Source organism: Triturus cristatus, chromosome 4_1 (assembly GCF_964204655.1).
Source record: "Triturus cristatus chromosome 4_1, aTriCri1.1, whole genome shotgun sequence".
NCBI classification, from domain to species: domain Eukaryota; kingdom Metazoa; phylum Chordata; class Amphibia; order Caudata; family Salamandridae; genus Triturus; species Triturus cristatus.
In genome coordinates this window covers 345,103,729-345,130,056 of record NC_140585.1, presented here as the reverse complement: position 1 = coordinate 345,130,056, position 26,328 = coordinate 345,103,729, and positions in this window count along the sequence as shown.

Genomic DNA, 26,328 nt, shown 5'->3' with positions numbered 1-26,328 from the left:
CACAGTCCGTAAGAAATGGGCATATAACAGTGACAGAGAAAAAAGGCAAGAAAATTCCTACATACACAATCGTTTGAAGCAAAGCCCAGTGAATTTTTATTTACTATCATTTATGAATGAACAGACAGAATAATAGACATCACTGTATTGCTGATAGGGCAGCTGAACCAAAAGAGGAAGAAACCATATCCCCATTCTGAATTTATAATGAAAGAGGATAGTGTTATGGTTAGACCATGTAGCTGCCTCTCAAATGTCCTTGAGTGAAGCCCCCTTGAAAGTGACCCAGGAAGACATCACTCACCTCGTTGAATGACCCTGTATCATTTTCAGAAGGGACACCCCAGCCACTTGATAGGTTAAGGTAATCACAGTCTTAATGCAGCAGCTTAGCATGGAAGCTGGTGGCCGCTGACCACTGTATCCCATTCCAAAGAAGACAAATTAAAAATCAGATTTTCAAAAAAGTGCAGCTCTCTATAGATAAATAGTCAACGCTCTTAATAAATCTAGAGTTTGCCAAGGGATTTAATGCTCTAAAGAAGAAAAAAAGCAGGAAAAGCTGAAATGAAAGTTGGGTCTACACGTAGAGCTACTTTGTCCTGAAAAAATCTCCAATAAGGTTTGTGAAAGAGCAGCAATCCAATTTCTCCTAACCTTTGACCTGAGGCAATTGCCACCAGGAAAAAGCTTTCAGTATAAGGAATTTCCAAGAAACAGAGAAGAGATGCTTATAGGAGAACTCTGAAGAGAGTTAAAAACTAAGGGATGGTCCTAAGGAGAAAACAGAGGGTGGACCACCGGTCTTTTAAGGTGGAAACCCTGTAAAAGATGCGAAAGCAAAGGTTCTAATTGAACCATGGAAGGACCTCTAAACGCTTTGTGAGCCTCCCAATGGCTACAGAGGGGGACAACTGAGAGACCCACCAAAACAAATCCAGCAGGAATTCCAGCAGACTATCCCTGTCACATGTCACTGGATAAAGACCTCTGGTGGAACCACACTTTGAAAAATCCCCCAATGCCTCTCATATACCCTATGGGTAATACCCTTTTAGGAATTAAATAGAATCATCAATTTTCAGAGAGCACCCTAAAGAGATAAGCCTTTGCCTTTCAATTTCCATACCCCCATGCACAGGTGTCGCAAACAGGAGTCTGGAAGACTGAGGTATCGAATGAGAGAGGGCACTAGAGGGAAGATCCATTGAGGCTGCACTGACAGATGGTCTCACCAAGGATACCTTGCCCACCTCTTCCAATAGAGAGCTATTAGAAGAACCACAACCCTCTCCCTCAAGATCTTCATCAAAATTCTGTACATGAAGGAGAACAGGGAAAAGGAATACAAGAGACTAGGTGGCCGCTGAACACTCATCGTATCCACTGTCCATGCTTCCTGAGATAGGAGAAGGTAGCAAAAATTGGGAAGAACAGAATTTTCAGAAAATGAAAAAAGGCCGAGCAATGGAGTGCTGAACCCCCTTCTTAACTCCTAAAAAGTTTGTGGTGGCAAACTTGGATCGAGGGTGGGAAAGGTGTGACTCAAGAGGTACTCCTCGGAAGATAGAACACTGTCAGAGAGAGAAAGTTCTCCTCGCCAACCTCCCTATCTGCTGTGCCAGAGAAGCCAGGAAGGGAGAGCGGGCACCTGCAAGATGATTGCTATAAGCCCTCAACACCTGGTTGTCTGTTCTGAGCTGCACAGAAGAGAGGCAAACATTGGGAGCAAAGGCCAGAAGGGCTTTGAACAATGCTGCTAGTTCCTTCTAATTCAAAGACCTCCTTGATTCTGGAATCGTCCATAGACCCTCGGCCAACAGGAGTCCCAGTGTTGTGCCCCAACTAAGACTGCTGACATCTGTTGTAATTGTCAATGGACATTGGGGTAGAGGAGTTGGCCTAACAGCTAGGGCCGTCGACCTCGAATCTGGGGAACTGGGTTCGAGTCTCAGCAATGAGCCTGAACATCCTGTGATTCTGGGCACATCACTTAATCTTCCCGTGCCTAACAAAAAAAATGAATGCGTCCTCATGTAATGCAACTGGGGCTATGTAAAGCGCTCTGATACCCGATTCGGGTCAAGTTCGCGCTATATAAAAACTCAGGAAATAAAAATAAATAATGCAGAAATAGGAACACTCTTGCCCACTGCAACTTCTGGGCTATGATGTGACCTGTACAACAGACTCCTAGTTGTGAGAGATGGGATCCTACATAGACAGGAAATGCTTTACAAGATGAACTAAATGCAGTTGACCCCAAGGTACAGGAAATAGCGAGCTTGACATGCCACCCTGTGCCCTTAGCCATTCTCTCACTGTAGAATGAGGATGAATCAAGAGGTTCTTGAGATGGGACATAAGTATCTGCCGACAACCCAGAGGAAGAAAACATTTTCCTACACTTGAGATGAACAGGACCCAGGATGAACTGGATCTCCTGTGCAGGCATCAGCTTTGACTTATTGGCATTGATTAGGAACCTGTGCTAAGTTAAACACTAGCTGACCAGATGAACTGCTTCCAGCCCCCTGGAAAATGAATTGGCACAGATTAACCAATCATCCAAGTATAGAAAAGCCCAACAGTCCCAAGGAATGGAGATTGCCCAACAAGGGTGTCAAGACTCTAGGTGGTACCAAAGAGAGGCCAATAGGAAGAACACAGAATTTGAAGTGATTTCCCAAGGCACAAAATCTGAGGAACATTTGTGAGGAAGGGTGCATTGGAATGTGAAACTAGGTATTCATAAGATCAATAGAGATTATAAACATGCTAGAGAAAAGTAAAGGGATGATATGCTGGAGACTCACCATCTTGAATCTTTGATGTGGAATTAAAAAGTTCATATGTTTGAGATCTAAGAGAGGGCTAAAAACCCTTGATGATTTTTGTACTAAAAACATTAGTGAACAGCAGCCCCATCCACCTCTTTCTCTGGAAATGGAATTATTGCTTTCTTGTTGAGAAGGTCTTGAAGGCCCTTTTCCAAAGCTTGTATTTTCCTTGCATTGCATGGATTTGGGGTTTGGATAAAAACGTCCACAGGAGGGGAAGAGAAGGCTATCCTGTAACTCCCCTTCACCAGCTGTAGCACCCAAGCATCTATTACATCTGACTCTCAGGATGTTAGAAAGGAAAATATCCGATCTCCCATTGCCCCAGCTAGTCATGCTGTAGGGTTGAACGGAACCATGGGCGGTGACTGAATTTTGACACCAGGATTTGTCTTGGAAGGGCGTGTCACAGCCACGTCCCCTGCCATTAAAAGGCTGACTGGTACCGCTTCCTGAAGATGAACCTCCAAAGGCTTGGCAAAAACCAAACCCTCTCCCTCTGAACGAGATTTTAACCGCGGTCATCAGCTTATGGTCCTCAATAGACCTCTTTACCATATCCTCCTGCTGTTGGCCAAATAACTTTGAACCAGTGAAAGGTAGGTAAGAGAGGAGGGCCTTCTGAGAGGGATCTGCTTTCAAGGTCCTCATCCAGATATGACAATAAGCTGAAAATGCTGAACCAGCAGCTGATGCAGCTGTGGAAAGAGAGTCAAATGTGGGGTCAGAGAGGAACCTGACCTCCTGTTCCATTAATGATGTAGTATCTCCCCCATCCTGGAGTTCTTCTGCCAAAGTGTTGAATCATGTAAAAAAAGATTGGATAGTGTATGCCACATAGGCACCTGCTTGAATAGAAAAAATAATTGTTTAATAAGCATGCTTGAAAGCCCCCGCCACCTTCTTATCCATTTGATCTGAAGGGGAGCCATCTTCCGAAATTGTGATGCCACCAGATGCCAGCCATCAATGAATCAACTTTTGCTGTTGTGGGACACTCGTCAGCAAATTGTTGTAGAGTATTCGGTTTTTCCAGGAAACTAGGGAAAGCAGACTTTTGCACATCAAACTATTCCCTTTAAAAGTACTAAAATGGCCTCATGAATTGGCAGACTCTTCATTCCTTTCTTCTGTATTGGTTAAAAAAAATCATCATCCTCTGCCACCGCACCAGTATCTGGGAAGGAAAGGTTCTCCCTTATATGATTCAGAACCTCCTATAAATCTGGACCCTGAAGGTTGTGGCCTCTGAAATCCTTGTCTACTAATTTGTCAGAGTCAGGTTCAGCAGAGGTTGAAAGTCTAATGATCTTTGGAGGAGACTGCCCTTCTCTAGCCGCAAAAACTTCCTCCACAGCTTTATTAATCATTTGCTACAAGATAGGTAGAACTGCTATCAGCTTCTGGCTCAACATGATCCTCTTCCGCAGGCAGAGAACCCTGGTTGTTCCTTTTGGAAGCTCGCTTTCCCTCCTTTACCTAACACAGCACTGTATAGGCAACGCTTCTTTTATACCAAAACTCATTTCCTGTTATTGTGTATTGCCTAGCAACGCACAGCATAAGCCAATTAGGAGAGGGATTAAATTAAAGGTGGAGCCGCCGACACTGACCCTAATGGCATTTTGACCTGCTAACTGTGCAGGAAAATAAGTTGTATGGGAGAAGGTTACTTCTTACCTTCCCAATAATGGTATGGCAAACTTTATTATTATTATTATTTTTTCCTAAAATTTGGCGTCTCCCTCTCATCAGAGGAAGATGCAGACCTAGTTGGTGGACCACATTTTGCCTGCGGCCCCCTTCGGCCTGCAAGAAGCCAACCCTCACTCCCACCAAATCAGCAGGGGAGGCAGCATTACTGGGAAAGATCCCAGTTGCTGAAAGGCTAAACAAAGAAGTGAGTCATTATGGAACAATGCATTTTCAGCCACCTACTTTCCTGGGGAAGCAGAGAAAGAAGAAAATAAAAGGCCAGGTCGCCCAGTAGGGGAAGCAGCATAGTAAACAAAATGAAATTCAACCCCTGAAGCAGGCTGACAGTACGCATAACTAAAGAACACAAATAAATATAATGAAGAAACAAGAATAAATACTTGAATGAGCAAATCTCTGTTGAGTCACACAGAAGAAAAAAACAGGAACTGGTGTGTCTGAGCTCTGTCTATATGGTATCATCAATGACCACTTCCTGTGGGCCCATTGCGGTAGTTTTTTTATTTATTCAGGGAGGTAAATTCTGTCCATGAGCCACAGAGTAGCTAATTTCTTAAGAACTGTGGCGAGGCATATGGATGATGTATTCCTGAACGACTGCTAATGGAGACCTAAATGAGCGCAGGTGGGAAAAATCCTTACATTGGCATAAAGGGGAGCAGAACAGACCACATACTCACTGTTTTAGTGCATGAAAAAGGCTGCTTTATTGAAAAAGGTGCACATCACAAATTTCAACTTAGGCTTTAGTCTTACAAAACTAAACCTCACTATACAACCATTTTACCTACATCATTACCCCCTCCCTTAATCATGTCCCTCACCCATACATTTCTAACTTGCACTTTGAAATGCCTATCCTGTTATTAAACTGCTGACCTTTACTCCCTTACACTTTAATTAAACATAAGAGGAGTGCATCAATCACAAATGAATTTCAATGATAAATTATCATCAATTCAAGTCCATTAATCAAAAATATCCGAAGCTCTGTTAATATTTATCAAACTTGATTTATTTTCCAGAGTTTTTCTGCTTGTTGTTGCAAATCAGATCATCACATCTTTATATTCAAAGTTCAAAGTTCTTAATATTCACAGGTACAGCCTATGTGTTTCGTCCTATAACCTAGGACTTCAGCAGGGCTCCGAAAAAGAAAAAAAGTATATACATGAATCAGTTTCTTCATGCTATTCAAGGTTTTCACACATTCCAATTTTTATATACCTTAACGAAACTTCCACCTGCCTATTTCCATTCTAAACATATGCTCGTCACATATGGATGAAAACAACATCCAAATAGGGAAACAAAATTTAAATTATGATTGACAATGTGCAAAACTCACAATGAAAATATACATAGAAATCAAATAACACAAACATTTTCAATCTGTTTTTTTCAATTGGTATGATTCCAATAATTCGTATCAGGTTGGCCATTTCATCTGACTAATATCAAATAATCGTGGTTGACATTACCCCCGCTGGAAAACCATAATATATAAATTTTTATTATCTTAAATCCACAACTAAACTTCGATTATTTCCAATCTCTATTTCATTCACCTTCTCAATGAGAAACTTTATTCGCTTTAAAATCACTCGAAACAAATTAAAACTTTGTTCACCACTAACTCCGTAAGTTGTAACCGCATAAAAATATTTGAACCACACATTTACATACCTTTGTTAAATTTACTTTTTATAATTTCTCTCTTCTAATTTCCTCATATTTATCCTTCCAACTGAGTTAGATGGCGGCATTAATTTTGAAGGTCCTATAAGAGGTCAAATATATCATTGCCTTAATTATTCAAGTTCTGGTTATAAACATTTGTTATTAACTAATCCGAAAAACCTGTTACACCTTAATATTTAATCAGCCTAATTAATGCAAAATAGCTTACTATTAGAGGCTGGATGAGCAGCTCACTTTCTTAATCCCAGAACGTCCTTTTCACTAGTTCTTCAGTTTACCTATTTATGAAAATACGACATCTAATTAATTTTCTTTTAATTTTAAGCGCATTATCATCATGAATCACATCTAAGTCTGAATTAACCTACCAAAACGAATTCATTCTTCAGTATTATCTCCAATCACCACTGCCTCCTGAATTCCCTCGCTTTCTTCTTAAAATTCTCCCCAATTCTTCTCCAACCATATATTGCTCATGTGGATATATAATCCTATAATGTAACGGGGAAAATCCATTAATGCCTCCCTCCAACCTACAAAATCGCTCCGTATTTCCTCACCGTTCGCGTCACGTAGCCTCTGTCTCCGCTGCCTGCTCATCACCAAAATTGTGCCGCCATAAATCTGCTCCAACACAGCACCGTCTTTTAAACTACTAACTACCAATCCGATTTCACACTCAATTAGTAAACTCAACTAATCAAGTTGGTCTTATTCCGAACCTGCCTGTAAAAAAAACGGTCCGCCACTGAAATCAACCAATCACAGCACATCATTACTAAAGAAACAAAACCCTTCACTGTGTCCATTAATTCTATCTGTTTGGGCTCCCTCTCTGGTCCGCACACGAATCCTGACAAATTGGAAGCCGTTCTGGTATAATAGAACTTCCGTTACGTATTATTTCCTTGTTCCTTACTCTATTTTATATCGACGCCATTAAAGAAATGCAAATGAAAGCGGGCGATGATGTTAATTTATTTACACGATTTAATAAATTCCACTATCTGAATGCAAACAATACAAGCAAAATATTGCTCGCCTTTACCCAACTCGCACGCAAACTTCAATTCTATTATTTGTTCGTGCTTGGTACCGTTTTCTCTCTAATCCGCGCATGCCTATCAACCAATCACAAGTTACTATAGTTTGATTGACTTTCCAATATATCGCGTCCCATAATAGTTATGCTATTGTTTGCAAATGCCAAGCAGGCTGTAAGAATCAAAAATGGTCATTTCACTTTAGTTCAATACCAATTATATCCTCTTAATCAAATACAAATCTTCTCGACCCCTGACAATCATATATGATATTCACTGTTGTAGCATGTCCTCACTGATATAATGGTTGGTATATAAAATGTAAACAATTCATAATGTGTTATTAACCTCTAACGGCCAACCTTCTTTCCAATCATTACTATGTCATACTCTTTATTTAGAGAGAAAACGGTACCAAGCACGAACAAATAATAGAATTGAAGTTTGCGTGCGAGTTGGGTAAAGGCGAGCAATATTTTGCTTGCATGGTTTGCTTTCAGATAGTGGAATTTGTTAAATTGTGGAACTAAATTAACATCATCGCCCACTTTCATTTGCATTTCTTTAATGGCGTTGATATAAAATAGCATAAGGAACAAGGATATAGTACGTAAAGGAAGCTCTATTATACCAGAACGGCTTCCGATTTGTCAGGATTAATGTGCGGACCAGAGTGGGAGCACAAACAGATAGAATAAATGGACACAGTGAAGGGTTTTGTTTCTTTAGTAATGATGCGCTGTGATTGGTTTATTTCAGTGGCGGACCGGTATGGTGACTGTTTTTTATACAGGCAGGTTCGGAATAAGACCAATTTGATTGGTTGAATTTACTAATTGAGTGTGAAATCGGATTGGTAGTTAGTAGTTTAAAAGATGGTGTTTTGTTGGAGCAGATTTATGGCGCCACAATTTTGGTGATGAGCAGGCAGCGGTGACAGAGGCTACGTGACGCGAACGGTGAGGAAATACAGACAGAGTGGATGATTCAAGAGCGATTTTGTAGGTTGGAGGGAGGCATTAATGGATTTTCCCCGTTACATTATAGGATTATATATCCACGTGAGCAATATATGGTTGGAGAAGAATTGGGGAGAATTTTAAGAAGAAAGCGAGGGAATTCAGGAGGAAGTGGTGATTGGAGATAATACTCAAGAAAGAATTCGTTTTGGTAGGTTGATTCAGACTTAGATGTGATTCATGATGATAATGCGCTTACAATTAAAAGAAAATTTATTAGATGTCATATTTTCATGCACAGGTAAAATGAAGAACTAGTGAAAAGGACGTTCTGGGATTAAGAAACTGAGCTGCTCATCCAGCCTCTAATAGTAAGGTATTTCGCATTAATTAGGCTGATTAAAAATTAAGGTGTAACAGGTTTTTCGGATTAGTTCATAACAAATGTTCATAACCAGAACTTGAATAATTAAGGCAATGATATATTTGACCTCTTGTAGGACCTTCAAAATTAATGCCGCCATCTAACTCAGTTGGAAGGATAAATATGAGGAAACTAGAAGAGAGAAATTATAAAAAGTAAATTAAAAAAAGGTATGTAAATGTGTGGTTCAAATATTTTTATGTGGTTACAACTTACGGAGTTAGCGGTGAACAACGTTGTAATTTGTTTCGAGTGATTTTGAAGCTAATAACTTTTCTCATTGAGAAGGTGAATAAAATAGAGATTGGAAATAATCGAAGTTTAGTTGTAGATTTAAGATAATAGGAATTTATATATTATGGGTTTCCAGTGGGGGTAATGTCAACCCCGATTATTTGATATTAGTTGGATGAAATGGCAGGTGGAAGTTTCGTTAGGGTATTTAAAAATTGGAATGTGTGAAAACCTTGAATAGCATGAAGAAACTGATTTGTGTATATAGATATTTTCTTTTTCTCAGCCCTGATGAAGTCCTAGGTTATAGGACGAAACGCGTAGGCTGTACCTGTGAATATTAAGAACTTTTAACTTTGAATATAAAGATGTGATGATCTGATTTGCAACAACAAGCAGATGAACTCTGGAAAATAAATCAAGTTTGATAAATATTAACAGAGCTTCGGATATTTTTGATTAATGGACTTGAACTGATGATAATGTATCATTGAAATTCATTTGTGATTGATGCAGTCCTCTCATTATATATGTTTAATTAGGGTTAGTGCGCAAAGGGATCTATCCTTAACCGCGTCTCTTTTTTTGAATGTATTCCCTTACACTTTAACCTATGTCTATTTACTTCAAACTATATAAGTGTCCTAAACCTCAACTTTTAACTTCTTACTTCCTCCATGTGGAACTTTATTGCCCCCCCCATTGTCCTGCTTCACCTGTGTTCACAACAATATCTCAATCAAGCAACATGGCAACTGAAACTGCCAACTGCCTTGCACCTGCTTCAAACAACAACATATACAACCATCTCCCCTTGCGCACCGGTGCTCAACAAAACCGCCTACCGCCCAAACTACTGGAAACATGCCCTTCCTAGTGGGGGGATGGGAGGGGGAAAATTCTCATATAGTTTGCACTGGCCACTGTATCACTCTTCCCAAAAAGGTGTTAGTGCAAGTAAAATGGCTGGCTAAATAGCCGCCAGCCAGCCCAATTAGCTCAATATTTGGAAAATAACAACTGTTTGGAGGAGGAGCAATTTGGATTTCGGTCTGGCCACTGGACGGATCGGCATTGATTACAGCAATGGATGAGTTAAGAATGCAGGTCGATGTAGGGCAATATGCTGTACTGATTTTATATGCCAGCTCAGCTGCTTTCGATACGGTCTGTCATTCTACAATTTTGGCCCAGTTAACGGCGATTGGGGTTAGCGGAACAGTCTTGATTCTACTCATATCTACTGGACAGATATCAGACAGTTGATCTCCCTCTGCCCTGTTCCCAGTTCAAGGCGATTAAACAGGGAGTGCCACAGGGATTATCTATTAGTCTGATTTTGTTTAACATATATATGGCCCAACTGATCACACTTATTAAATCCCATAAGGTGACCTTGGTCAACTATGCCAATGACACTCATCTTTTCCAGTGGCTCAGCCTAAATTCCCTGATGTTTAATGGAGATAAGACTGAGCTCTTATGTTGTTCAGCCAATGAAGTACTGGTTGAATACTTCATGCTAATTTTTGGCCGGTGCCTTTTGATGGGCCTGTCATTCCTGTTAAGTCGGTCTGGAATTTAGGAGTTGTTTATTATGACAAGCTCAATATGGAGAGTCATGTGAATAAACCCCCTGCCACTTGTTTTGCGTTCCTGACAGCTTTCCGAAAGATATTTCCGGTGCTACCCCTTTCCACCAGCGATCTAGTAATTTGCAGTGTCATTCTTAGTCACCTGGACCACTACAATGCTCTTTTGTTGGGTGCACTGGAGTATCTGTTAAATCATTTGTCAAGAGTCCAGGTAACAGTAGCCAAACTTGCCTTGAACAGACCTAGGAGAGCCTCTGCCTCCTTGGCACTAAAGGATTTACATTGAATACTGCTATGGCAAAAAATTCTGTTCAAGTCACTCTGTATCACGTTTAAAGCTCTTCAGGAGCCGGGCCCGGCTCCCCTGCGAAAGAGGCTGAGAAGATACATTCCTGGTAGATCTCTTCGATCTTTGTCAGCCAATCTGGTATGTGTGACCAAGTTCAGGAAATCTATGCAAGATGGCTGGACCTTTATGGTCAGTGTGGCTAAGCTATTGAATTTACTTCCTGTTTCATTAAGGTCCTTAACCAATCTGTTGCAGTTCAGGAACGCCCTTAAGACCTGGCTCTTTCCTAAGTAATTGTGAGTCCAAGCTCTGTTATCAACCATCTGATGCATTAGCTTTGATAATTCTTTTTCTCTCATGTTGGTGGTCTCTTCCTCCACTGTGCTCTTTGTGATCTTAACCGTTTTAGCGGCTAGTGCTTGTTGGTGACAGAGCGCTTTATGAATTCTATAAATGAATAAATAAATAAAAAGACCCATTGAAACCCAAACTAGCCCAAAGACAGGCTGGGCTGTCCCAAATGCCAAACACCACCGGGAGGCACGCCTCCCGAGGTCAGTAGCCCCCAAAGCCCATTCTGAGTCTTACTCTTTCTTGGTCCCAGATGATGCACATTATAACTGGAGCCCACAGATCTGCCAGAGCCAGATGATGTTTACAAGCTTCCACTGCTTCCCTATTTTGTATGGATCATATTTAAAACCCAATGTATTGTTGTTTGGGCTATTTTTGGCCAGGCTCCGTCTTCCCATTCTCCTCAAAAAATTGCCCATGTACATTCGGATTAGACCCTTTTGTGTATCACATGAACAAATACAAGTCGAGCCTTCTCATTGCTGACCCAGTTGGTTGGAATAGTATTCTAAATCATTCACAGACCACCTCTAATCAACTGAGTTTCAGGAAGCAACCAAAAACTTGCCTTTTTCTCTGCTATCATTATTATACATTTCTATGGCTTTTCTCCTTTCTTCTACTATCATTGAGTGCCAGGAAACCCTCTGGATGTATGCACACTATACAAAAGACCTGTATACATAGTATATAAATAAACAACTTCAACCAAATTCAGAGAAAAAACATACCTTTAAAATTATAATGTGTTGTAAACAGAGCCTGTGTCCCCGCCTAAAGTTTCAAAGTAAATCAATGAGTTGGCGCAATAGCGTACCGCGTCGGAACACATTTGTCCTGAAAGCTCAGACTGAAACTACTACATTCAATATAAGCCTTTTCTGAACAGTCGGATCTAACTGTTGTCTTTCCAATCTGACACTTGAAAGGGCATTTGCTTATTGTGTACAGTATTTTCCTTGTTCTCTTGAAAATGGATCAGGTTGAAACGTGCCTTCTCTTGAGAAAATGTTTTACTTTCCAGAAGAGATTAAAGGATTTGTCTGGGTTTCGCAGACTTGGTATACTGGTTATTTTTGTACTTTAGATCATGTGTTTTTACTAATGCTAACATAATTGCGAAACAACCCACTAGAGAATGGAAGAACACATTTAAGAAACTGTATGTTGAAAGGGTGTGTCTACCCAAAGAAGGCTACTTTATCACCTTGACTTCGTTGTTGGAGTGATGGACGTGGAGGCAAATTTCATATTTTTAGTGTTAATAAAACTTCCATTTTTACCGGCTGACAAATGGTTGTGAAATTTCCATTAATTACTTTTTTTTCCAGCAAGCTGTGGGTCAATCAATCAATCAAAGATAGCTTTATTCGATTTCAATAGAAAATCATAAAAGCACATTAAAATTGATACATACAATAAAACACAATAGTGGAAATCGAAAAACATAACAATTTAAGTAAATCATACTAGAACTGTCTAATTCAAAACAGAATTGAGTTTAAGCCATGGAGGATCTGCATCTAATTGTAAATGTTAAAAACTTAGATACAGCATTTATGGACATTTCATCTTGTAATAAAAGCAGCTTAAGAAAAGCAGGTCTACACTGTCTCAAGCCCCAGATCTTTAACAGAGGTATCAAGTATCTCTTTCTCCCCCATGCATAAAATTTACAGAACAAAACACAATGGATTGTTGATTGCATGGAAAGATCATCGCATGGGCATTTGATTAAATTAATCGACCAATCCTTAGTATCTGGAAAGGTTAACAGCCTAAAATAACTACCAGTTCTCAGCCGAGCTAATAACATTCTATTGTAACTAGGCTGCTCGGGGGATAAATAAAGCTGCAAGCCAGTACCCTGTAAAAGTAAATGATGTTGGATAACGGATGCCTTCCTTCCCTCCGCAGACCATCGTTGGTTCTCCAGAAAAGCAAGACAGCATTCTTTTAATGCTTTGCTGGAGATCGAGGATAGCGAGGAGGGGATGTTAAAATATACTGGGTAACCTATATTTGTCATAAAGTCCTTTACATAGGAAAGCCACTGGATATTTTTAGATCCCTCATATTTGATGCAATCCGCTAAAATTGCTCTATTAAAAACAGTTGCCCTAGAGGTCCATATCTTATGCCTTAACAGTAATGGACTTATCTTAATTAAGTCAGATATGTAAACCAAATCCAGTTCCTTATGGCAAACATATGTGGAGGTAGATTTGGGGACAGCTAACAGATAGCGCAGGAATTTTTTTTCCTTTGCTTGGATTTCCTGAAAATCTGCAACCCCCCCAAATACCAGCCCCATAAATAGCAGTTGACACATATTTAGCCTTGTAAATATCCATCAAAATACGAACAGGCCTACCCCCCAGTTTATTGGCAAACTGTTTTACTGCACCTATTGCACGAGCAAATGCAAGGTTCCTTGTGCTAACCGCTGTTGTCCAAGTACCTCTTTTGTTAAAAACAATCCCTAAATATGAAAAAAGTACTTATTAGTCCTATCTTGGACTGTTCTAAAAAAGTATTACAAAAAATCTTATTTTTTGATGCGCAGCACATGGTAAAGGTTTTCCCAATATTAATTTTTAAGCCCCTAGATCCCATATATACTGAGAAACGAGTTAACGCCTTTTGGAGGCCTACTTGGGTTCTTGCCATTATAACCGCATCATCTGCGTACAATAAAATGGGCACCGCCATGCCGTCAATTTGGGGATAATCTACGTCTAGTTTTATTAAAAAGTCTGCCACACCATTTATATACAAGTTAAAAAGAAAGGGTGCCAGAATACAGCCCTGTCGAATGCCTTTCATTATTGGGAATTTGTTTGTACATTCGCCTTTCTTACCAAAACGCACCTTTGCCCCTGCCCCTCTGTACAGCTCTTTAATGAAATTAAGAATATTTGAGTCAATGCCGAGGCCTGTTAATGTGTCCCACATAACCTCATGACTCAAGCAATCGAAAGCTGAGCTAAGATCTACAAATGTCATAAATAAATCGCCCTTTTTTGCCACCACATATTTACCAGTTATCATAGCCAGATTAAGTCCTTGTTCAACAGTACCCAATCCTGACTTAAAGCCATACTGGAACTTAGAGAGAACACCTCCATCCTTGGCCCATATTTGCAGTCTATTTAATATAATTCTACCTGCCACTTTCATCAAGGAGTCAAGTAGTGAAATGGGCCTATAGCATTTGGGGTCATTTCGATCTCCCTTTTAAAAAATTGGCACTACTATCGCTTCCTGCCACGTAAATGGAAATCCTTTATTATTATAACTATTAAGCACGTTCGTCAGGAGCGGGACCCATAAGGAAATATTATCCTTATAAATGTCTATGGGAATTCCATCGGGTCCTGGAGCTTTGTTGTTAGAGCTTTCTACTAATGCTAATTCCACCTCTTAGATGGAGAAAAAGATCCCCAAAGGAAACGTGACAGAAGGGACAGGCTCAATGACAGTCAACTGGCTATGGCAAATGCTTTCTGGACTAACCAAATCGTCTTTCTTGTATAACTCGGTGAAGTGATTGACCCATACAGACTCCTCTATAGCAATGTCTACCAGGTCAGATTTCCTTTCGACAAAAAAGGGAGCGTTTACTGCTCTCCAGAAGGCAGTATTATCTCTCAAAGAGCATGCCTTTACTAGAGCACCCCACGCAGCCTCTTTCAACTCCGATCTCCGTTTATGTAGTGTAGTTTTATAAGCTGTTCTAGCAGATCTAATATCTTGCTGATTTTTAGGTACTTTTTTTAATGTCTGCTTTAAATAAGTGTGTGCTTTACTGCACTCCAAATTAAACCAGCCCTCCGCCTTATGTCTCTCCCCTTCCCGTAATCTTCCTGTCAGTTTATTACCAATTTGTACTGTAATATTCTGAAAAGCTACAATGACCGCAGTTGGGTCAGGGGTTTCCTCAAGGCACAACATGAAGTTACTATACTGGCTTGCTACTAGGGTCTGCAAAAAATTTGTGGGGTCAACCTTACTCCATTTTATTGCATAGCCATTAGTTCTCGCCAGCGATATAGCATGGCAATATAAATTTTCAACTACATTAGATACTAGTCTACTGCTCACCCCAGTATCGAAGGTTGAACTGATTGGGAAATGATCGCTCAGTGCAATGTCCTCTGTTTTAAACGACAGGACACTATGATGATAGCTTACAGTAACCAATGTATAATCTATGACAGACCGCAGACCCCGCCCATTAAAGGTGGTTGGAATTTAACCTGGGGGCTACATAATTCATTTGCAAAACCCAGGTTCTAGTCATAAATTACATTATTAAACAAATTTCCCAGCATAGAATGCTCAAAGTGTGTGAAGGGGTCACCCATAAGATTAACCATTCCACATATACCCAAGTTACTATGGGGACATAGATGGCAATTGAAATCACCCGTCATTATGATGCACCTATCATTATGCGCGGGACCTGTCCCATATCGTAAAGAGTTGTTTAAGTCTTCCAAAACTCTTTTTTGGTCGTCCTTTGGTATATTGTTGTACAAGTTTACAAGGGTAATATGCTGATTTCCTCCCACTTTAAAGAAGAGTACCTGATAGTAATTATGCCCCCCGGTGGTCTGGTGCTTAATGGTCAGATTGGCAGTATTAGAAATGTATGTGCTCAGCCCACCGGAGCATCTACCCCTCCTAGTCTGCAATGCTGTAGAAAAATACGTGCGGTACCCAGCTAGATGTATTTAGACCTGTTCCCAGCACTCCTGAAGACATATAACATCATAATTGTCAATGAATGCTCGAAAAATGGGATCCTTTACCTTGTTTGACAGGCCCGCTATGTTCCAAGATAGAAGGGCCAGCTTCCCCCTTTGGTCGTCTACTAAGATCTCTGGGTCTAAGGCAGTGCCAGTACAGTTACCTATTTCTATAGATATAGGTACAACATTTTCTCCAACATCCCCCACTGCAATGTTTAGGGGTCGTTGACGAGCTGGCTCTCTTTCTTCACCACCACCAGTATATTTAAGCACTGCAGGCTCTTGTCTATCTGGCCCCTTTACCGATGGACACAAAATGGTGCCGGCCACAGCTACATCTTTATCCCTGCTCTTAAGTTTAGCTTTTAAGATACTATACGCCAAATGATTGGCTCTTCTATTTGGCTTACTAGGCCCCTCACGACAATCATGCATAAGCCCAATAATCGGAGGCAGTCAATCAACCATCTCCAGGCAACTATACCTATTAGCAGTCGGTATTCCTCTCCAGTTATCCCGAGATGTTACATCCCTGGTCGTTTGCCTTCCCCACTCCCTCCAATCTGCTCCCCTCTCTTGGTGGCCTACTCTACACCAGTTCCTATCATAAACTGGACCAAAACGACTCCTGGGAGGATAAAAAAAAGAAAGTCGCTTTGTTTCAATGCCTTCATTTATGCCCTGCATATCCCATGAGCATATGTGATCGACCGTACGCGGGTCCTCAAAATTGACCAAAACACAGTCACCCTGGATTATTTTCCTCCCATGCCCCAACCAGGGCACCCTACGCACCATTAAGATCTTACACGACCAATGGGGGGGTAGTGGTCGGTTCATATTAAGCCAATGTTGTACCTTATTTTTTAATGACCAACTAGGCTCCTCGGTGAGATGACTCAACTCTGGGACCCCAGTCAACACCACCACAAAAGGGGTTACTTCAGGGGGCAGGTTAATAGCTAATTTCCCCAATGGGGGTCCCCAATTACAGTCCCCATTGGGGTCCAATCCAGTAGCCTTGGATGTATTGACCTCCTGTCTGGGGTTCACAATGGGGGTATTAAGATTGTCTACTGTTTTTTTCTCTGAAATTATAGGATTCATCGATTTTGCATTCGCAGCTGGAGCAGATGTTTTTTTTACTGGCAAGCCCACTGGTTTATTGTTATTATGACTTAACTTCCTACCCCCTGCCTTCAGTACCCCAGGATTAACAGGAGACTTAGAAATGGCAGTCAATTCAGTTAGCTGCTTTTCTATGCACTTTAGTCTGATTTCTATCGGAGAGAAATACATTTTAAAAAGCTCCCTCATTTTTTCAAAAAATTGGCTATCAACCTCATCATCCTTACTGTTTCCAATCAAGCCAACCGAGACCTCTACGCTTCCTGAATCCAAGACCAAATTATTCGCATCTATGTGCATAGAGGCACACCCGCTCTTTCTTTGTTGTTCTTGTCCCTCCCCATACCTTTTGGGTAGCTCGCATGGCCCCTTATCCACGGGCGCTATAGTTTTCTGTGATTTCATTAATATTTTCGATATAGCGCCCTCTCTCGTTCCCCTCGACTGCCTGGTAGGTATATCCTCTAGTAATGGATTTAACTCTAAGTCCGGGGTCCTTTCTAATTGTGAAACGGATATGAGTTCTGACGCTGACAAGTCTACCATATTTGGGAAACTATGCACATCTGCGTGGACTGCTATGGGGCCTACTTCTTTATTATGCTGGTCTGGGGTTTTAGCAGTCGCAAAATGCCCCAATGATGATCGTTTTGCCAATGCTAAATCTTGGGACACTCTCCGTTCCATAAGGGCAATCCCTTGATCAATGACTGAATTTGCCCTTACAATAAAATTATCTAATGGACCTATTATGTTGGCTGCTTCCATGGCCGTTTTACTCCTGCTTGCTCGTGTGGACATCATAATAATAATATACGTATACACAAACAATAATTTAAAAAGATAGATAAATATATATGGAATTCACACAGTAGCAGGAGTTAGAGGGGGGGCCCGGCCCGGCCTTATTCGGTCTTTAACGGGCTTAAACGGGCCTGCCCTTGGCCCGGGCTTCGCCCGGCGCTCGCCCGCGCGCGTCCCGCGACGCGTAAAGAGACTAAATATAAATACGTTTTGCAGGCAGAAAGGGGTGTGTCCACGAAGAGGCCGCAGCTGTTGGTGAAATTTGCGCTGCTGGTCCTCGCAGTCCCGCAATCCCCCAGCGAAGAGGCTTACAACACCAAGGGCTCAAAGTTCACAGCTACGAGCGGCGCCTGCGAAGCGGGGGCCGCGAGCTGTTAAGAAGGAGGCAGGCAAAAAGGGGAGTGTCCGGGAAGAGGCCGCAGCTGTTGGTGAAATTTGTGCTGCTGGTCCTTGCAGTCCTGCAATCCCACAGCAAAGAGGCTCACAACACCAAGGGCTCAAAGCTCACAGCTATGAGCGGCACCCCCTGGGGGGCAGTTTTTGTTACTGGGCCATTTTTGCAGCATAGCTGCAATATCGCCCCCGATAACAAAATCGGCCGAAACTGGCTCTGGCAAACAGCTTGGCTGCACCCCCAACCCACCAGGGGGGGGCGGGCGAACACTTTGCCATGGCCGGTTTTGGTTCCCAGTCCGGCCCTGTCCTTATGATGGTCATGGCACTAATAGCACTCAGATGCCAGGTCATGGATTGTCTTGTCTTCACGAACATAGGAGCACTATGTACCTAAAGACAAGATTCAAAAAAGCATTTCAAACTACAATTGAAAAATAAAAATGGACTCAAAAAGTCTGTCCGAGATCAGAAATTTGGAAACCATAAAGATATATTAAAATATTAAAGTGCAATTATAGAAAGAATAACAATTTCAATAAATCAGTCAAAGAAAATAGAAATCAATTGACATGAAGCTCTCAGAGTTCAAAATAACTACAGCATAAAGCACACTTTATAAAATATACCAAGACTCATATGTGCAGCAAATTGACAGAGATTCGGGCAGCATGGTGCCAGGCAAAAGCACTGTCATGTCAGTAAATCATATGTCATGCATATTCTATCTCCTGGGGCTGACATGTGTGCACTGAGGCATGCATTCCTATCAGCAGTAGATGCTTCAGATTACTCTGCTGCCGGATGTCACCATGAGCAATGGGCGCAGGTGTGTTTTTTAGCCCATGTAGCCAGGCATGATAACCCTCTCTCTGGTCAACCCCGGGACCAGCACACTCTTTAACACGCATTTGCAATGCAATAGGTCTCGCATTTGTGAAAGCTAGAGCTCTTGGTGTTAAAAATGACAATGTTTTTTACTTTTGTTTTTTGTATGTAGTGGAGTGATGATATTTGGATAGCAAATGCCATTCGTATGACTTCGTGGCGCTAGAGAACCAGAAAATGGGAAATAGGTTACGAGGTAGGGGAGACAATAGTAATATGCTGGGTGGGAAAAAAAGGAATAACAATGGAATAATATGCTCCTGATGCCACAAGATTTTAAACAGGACTGTATATTACACAAACACACACATAACCCACAACCTACTGCATAATCTCAGATTACAACAACAAACATCGCAGCTTAACCCCTTCGCAGCGGCGGGAATTCCGCTGCAGCGCTGGGGGTACGGGGGGGGCAGCGCGGTGGCGCTGTGCTCATGACGGAGCCACTCCGTCATGAGCCACGGTTGAGCTGTGCTCATGACGGAGCGGTTCCGTCATGACTCCGCCCAGTTGCGTTGTCCCCCCGCGCGGGCGGGGAAACAGCGCCGCGTGGGCGGAGTGGCCGCCAACGGTCGTGGCATGATGGAACCGCTCCGTCATGAGCACACGGCAACCATGGCTCATGACGGAGCGGTTCCGTCATGAGCGGGGTAGGGGTTAAACGAAAGCAAAAAGAGCATGACAGTGGTGCTGGGCACTGGCATCGTCTCTCGAAAGTTTAATCTGTCACCGTACAGTTGCTGAATTCATGTTCTAAACTGGTACTAGTGAGGTTAATCTTTTCCCCAGCCAGTAGTTATTGTTACAGATATTGTTTTTAGTAAAACGCTCTCACCCACACCGTGGGCCTTTTATGTGCAATAAAATAAAACCTTCAAAATAAACATAGATGCACAGTTAGACATACACAAACGTGCAAGCACAGATACAAAGAAACATGCATACACAGATTCAAACGCACCAATAGACATGCACTCATTTGGAAACAGCCACCTGCAGTCGCATACAAAGATAGGAGCAACCATATAAGCATACATGCACACACTCATGCACACATACGCATGCAGGCACGAGCACATACAAACACAGACACACGCGCACATATACATGCACATAAGAAAGCATGCATTTACATATACAGCATTACCAAGAGGAGATACATTAAACACACTCGCGCATACAAAAATAATGCAATTTTTTAACCCCTTCAGTGCCCATGACGAGATAGTCTCGTCATGGAGCGCGGTTGCGCTGTGCCCATGACGAGACTATCTCGTCATGAACCCCGCCCGCTAATTCAACGCCCGGCACAGGGCGGGGAAAGGGCGGGGCACACAAAATTCTGAAGTGTGATGGAAACAAAGAGGTGATAATTTATTCTTCCTTGCTCTTCTTGAGTGGCATAATGTCTTATTTAATGTATTGTTCATTTATGTATGTAAATGTGTTTTCTTTGTTTTATTTTCAACTTTATTTTGCATTATTGTGTGCTCCAACGTATACTGAGACATACTCTTAAATGCATTTCTTCCGCTGTACAAGGTTGATAGTTAAGTCTGCAATGGCTCATTAACATGCGTGGGAAGATACTACAATCACTACCTCGTCTCTAAACATTTTCATAATAATATAGTCAATAGATATTCAAACAACTTACGATTTCTATTAAAGAAACTTCAAAATGTGAGTGTCTGTTGTTAATTATGTTTTGGATACAAAGGTACTTCATGGAGAGATTGTAAAAGAAGTACAAACTTGGGCCAACCTTATAATGTTCCATGATTTAAGGGACACTTATAAATGGGAGCTACTGGATATTATTATTAACCAGTTATTGTCTGCAGTAAATTAGCTGTTTGGAAGAGCTCAGCTCAGCGTGGCACATAAAGAACAAAAACAGCAGTCTGATGGCAGGCTTCAAACAAACGATAGAAATGAAAAACAACCTTCCAGTTGGTGCTAGAATTCTTTTCGCTGTGCATCCATCTCCCAGCTTGTTTCCTTGTCTGCTAATAATAAATTGTGCTTCCTAATTTTGACATTCTGACAACTAACCTCTATACTGTTTGCCTATTCATTTGCACATTCAGGCAGCGAACATGTTATGTTATTAACATTTATATCGCGCACAGCTACTCAAGAGTGTCCCGGCGCGGAAGCCACATGAGAAGGCTAGGGAGCTGAAAGCAACTGTAAGTTTAGATGAACAGCAGGGTCTTTAACATATGACTGTAACACATGTTGTGATTTGTTTTAAAGCTCTGGTGCTGAAAGCCCCGTATACTTGATGGCAGTGGCATGATAGTGACAGACCTAAGATCAAACAACCCAAAAGGTTAGTGACAGACCTAAGATCGAACAAACCAAAATGTTTTCATCTCTGACTTGCCATCTCTAAAAGTAGCAGTCACAGAATCACAAGGATAGCCCGGGTTACTATCAGTGGCGTAACATTAGCCCGTGCAGCCCCCACGGTACGGGGGGGGGGCAGAGCTCCAGGGTGCCCCCTTCGGCACTATGCACGGGCAGCAGGGAGGAGGAGGGGGCTCCATGTACTTTGCAGGGGGTTCCTCTCAAGTTTCCTTATGCCACTTACTATCACTTGGGGCTAATCTCCCTTTGCAGTAACTGCTTTTGTATACCTGCTGATATGTACCTAGTGTATGGTGACGTATACAATACAAGACCTCCTCTACCAGCTGGTATTACTTTGTAATCAATTGAGGTTGTTACGTATCATTCACCTTATGATGATCAATGCACAGCAAGTCACCTGCAACTGTTAATCATGGCACCCTAAATATATACAACTCCTAATAGCTATCTCTGCCAAGAGCGCTTGCACACAGCAGGTATTGTTTTTTAGAAATACTACTCAACAAGAAGTTTGAACCTAAGACCCAATTACACTTCGGAAGCTGGCATGCTTGGACTGTGCTTAAACTGTCAAGAGCAAAACAAGGCACAAAAAACAAAGGCTGGTGATTATTAAAGGCTGTTCTCAGGTGTGCTTTGTGGCTTTCTGATTTTTCTCACAATTTTTAAGGTTTGTGTCTCACCTCTAATGTTTGCTTTCTGTGTTGGTACATGCTACATATTATCAGTCCCTAATTTCTGTGTGTTTGTATCAAACATGGAGTTAGTTGCAGCTCTCTACACGCATCATCCTGAGTGCTCATATCTCTATCTGCATGTATTTATTTCACATTATCATTCACATTTCGCTCCCACCCACCACAGCATACAGCATGGAGAATTGGTCATCCCACTTTACCCATTGGCTTCTTTAACTTTGAGTGACTGTGCAAAGCTTTTGCATATTGTTTACATCCTACCAAAAATATTTTCTTTTTCTTCAGTGAAAAAAGGTGCTTAAAATTTATTTTATATTTCAATAAATGATATTTATTTTGCCAAAACTTTGGCTACCTGCATTTCATATTAATATTTCTGTCATAAAGAGTGTAAGTGACATTGTAAGATTGTAGCTGCCTGCATTTTGAGCGTTTTGATATGTTTTGATTTATGCATATCACCTTCATAAATAATATGAATACAATACATGGTACAACTGGAAGGCTCATTATTTAGAAAACATCACTGGTAAAACACCCATCAATGAATGCTTTTTAAATTTCTAGTTTTTATTGAAACCAATTGGTGGCCATGCTTAGGTGGCAGCATCATTTTTCATTTTATTTTTATGTCATTTCTTTCCAATTGAATAAGAATCAAAAGTGTGTGGGGGGAGTGAAGTTATGTGTCCACTTCACCAACATCCATATTCAAAGGAGAGTGAGCCCTGTAGGTTACATGGGGTCTGGATTTATTCAGATGTGACCAGAAACTCTCAACCAATCTTAGCCACTGGTGGTGTAAAGTTATCGCTACTATGGTGTGTAGTTTGGAGGCGTCATCATTGGGTTTCGCACCAAGGTACTCGCTTCCATAGGTGAGTACCGCCACCATCCGAGGGAAAGTACTATGGGATCTGTGTGGTGTTGTTATTAAAATTACCTTCTAGATCGTAGAATAATTATTAATGAAGGTGAAGTATACAGGGGTAAGATTAAAAGGTAAAGTGGTGACGTTCAAAAGACGTGTAAATTGTTCTTCACTTCACAAATCGATGATCAACATGTTTCAGCCTGTGTCACCCATAAGGGTCTGGGCTTTTGTCAGCATCAAAATCAAGATTCAATGGGTCCCTAACTGTTATTTATTTGTATGTAAACCCGTAAGTCTATTACTCATGTGTCTTCATTCTAATACACTTTGTCTGAAAGCTAAATGGGCTTTCATTTAGCCTATGCCTTACTTAAGTTTCCTGTTCTGCCTCAAAGAAACAGATGACGCGGGGTATTGTGGCAACTTGCCAACGGTTGATCCCTAGTGATGTAACCTGTGTCTTCCGCATCCGCTCCAGGATGGATGAGGAAGACACAATTCATGTCACCGGGATCAGAAAGACACAGGTCACGTCATCGGGGATTGACCTTTGGCAAGTTGTCACGATACCCCGCCTAATCTGTTCCTATGAGTCAGGACAGGAAATGTAAGTAAGGATTAGGCTCAATGAAAGCCCATTTGCTTTGCCAACGCTTGTTTACAATGCTTCCTGCACAGACTATGACCTTGTGGAGCTGCAAACTGCATTTAAATCGCACCCACATTCTGTGCCAAAAGTAATAGCAAGATAATGTTTTGCTGGTGCGATGACCTCCGAAAAGAAGGATTCTTATACCATGAAGTGGATGGTTGCTATCTAATTACCAAATATGTAGCCCAATATTATTATACACCTCCCAAAAATGACTCCTCAGCGTAGACCAACTGTTTCTCTACTGTGGGTATGATGTAGACTAGTGGTTAAGTTAAGCAGAGAGAGGGGTAACCAAAAAGTCTCAGGTACTCAGGGACTGGCTGAGTTATCTTGGTCTGATCATGCAGTCCATCATCCTTCAGCATGGCGAGGCGGCAGACAGCGGCGGTCCATGCAGGTAAGCGCAGTGGAGCTGAAGTTTGCAGACGACGGAATAGAGGAAATTAAATAAATAAATACATCCTATTTCGTTGTCTGTCGACATCCCTACCTGTCCTGCCCCCCCCCCCCCCCCCCCGAGCTTACCTGCACGGACTGCTGCTGGTAGCCTTTTAGAAAAAGTACAAAGTGTGTGGATATTCATTTGTGACACAGACAGTGCTGGGCCATTCAAAGACTTTGGTGTTGAAATCAGTTTAGCATCCAGTAAATTAATTTAGAATACAACGAAGACAAAGGTCCTAATGTTGGCTTGATCAACATGGTTTCAGTGAAAGAAACAATGAATGACTTCCTTACACATCAAGTGTATCAGAAAGCCATTGGAACTGCACAGTTATGTATATTTGTATAGATCACTACTCACCTGGGGGGGTTTCCTAGCACTGTAACTGGTGAAGTCACTGGTGAAGTCTATTAGTGAGTCCTGGCAGTTGATAATATCTAGTGATAAGCTCTGGTCGTAAGCCTTGCTGTTAACTTCTCGTGGGAAAGTCTTAGGGTAAATTTCGGTGTTAGTCCCTTTCTCTGAGCTGTATAAGTGAGCTATGGTGGTGAACTCCAGCGATGAACTTTATGGTGGGCTTTGGTGGTAGGGGCTAGTGGAAATTCTATCTTGTGGGCTCCAGGTATTGCCATGGGTGGTACTCAGCCCAGTACCAGTTGAGAAGATAAGAGGACAAAAACTTTAGACTCAGGGGGAAGAGACAGTGTGGAGAGCAGAACCTGGAAAAGGAGCATAACAAGATGGTAGGGAGATACAAGGGGGAGGGGACACACAGGATTATGGAGCTGAACAAGAGACAAAGAGATAAAAACTGGGGAACAAAGAAATGGCTTAAAGATGCATGGTTAGGAAGGGGCTTCAAGGGCAGTGCTGAGGATCAGACACCGAGAAGTAAGCGATTAGAGAGATGGTGTATGAGGAATATGACTCGTTACAACGCGAGTCATCACAACGCGTGCCATTACAATGCAGTCGTTACAACGACTGCGTTGTTACCACGCAAAGCCATTACTACGCAAGTCATTACACCGACTTGCAGTAGAGGGTGCACTGACATTAGAAATTTATAATTTACTATTCCAACATCAGCCTACGTAACAGTAGGGAAGGTGTTGGAATAGTAAACTATACCATTACTAATGTTATTGAGTGTGATGCCACATTGTAGTGGCTGTTTCCCGTGTATGAGTAATGGTAGGAGTGAATAGATCAGGTTAAATCAGAAGGTGAAATGAGAGAGAGAAATGGGTAGTTAAGAAAGTAGACAAGCAGTGTGACGGAGACTCCCTCCCTCGAGTCCTGCCTCCCTTACTCACCCTGCCCGGGGTATCACTTCCCCGCAATCCTCCCTTCCAGGGCGCGCGATCCGGGGTTTCAACCACAGCGTCCGTGACCACAGGAACCCCTCCCCTCTCTCTATTACAGAAGCCTATCCCGAACGACGACGCACCGGAAGGACTACCTCATGCTCCCGGAAATCCCTCCTCCCCGTTCCCAGCCGGAGATAGAAAAGAAGGGAGACGAGAGGCCGAAGTCGTCGGAGGATCGTGGCAGGAGATTTCGGCAGGAGGCACGGCGAAAAGAGAGGACGAGAGCGGCGAACCCGAAGAGTGGTCCGAAGACTGGTGGAATCCCCCGGAGGTGGCTGAAGAGCGGCCGTAACTCGGATGAGAGTTACGGCAGAGCCCGTGAGTACCAGCTTCCTTCGGTATAGCACCCTAGGTGCCCGTATGTATAGCAGTTCCCTTGTAGATATATATAGTCTCTCTATCTTAGGCACGCCATTGCACCCTGATAGGACCCAGTTGTAAATATTGTATAGCATCTTACACAGTGTAAATAGTAGCCCGCACGACCCTTTCCGAGCACCCCTCTTTTCTTCAGCATACCCCCCCTTTCTGCCCGTCCTTTTTCCTCACGTTCTCTTTCTCCTTTACCACTCCCGGTGACGGTTACAGCAACAACATAGTGCGCCAGTAGGACTAACGGCTCCCTCTGTGTTTTTGTCTTACTGCCCTCCGAGGTGCCCATCCACCCTCCTACCTGCGGCCGACGACGACGGTCTGGACGTCAGGGGAGCTTCAGCGAAGACGACAGCGACAGACGGACCCTTCATCGGTTCTAGTTTATCCTCCTGTTTCGGAACTGTATACTT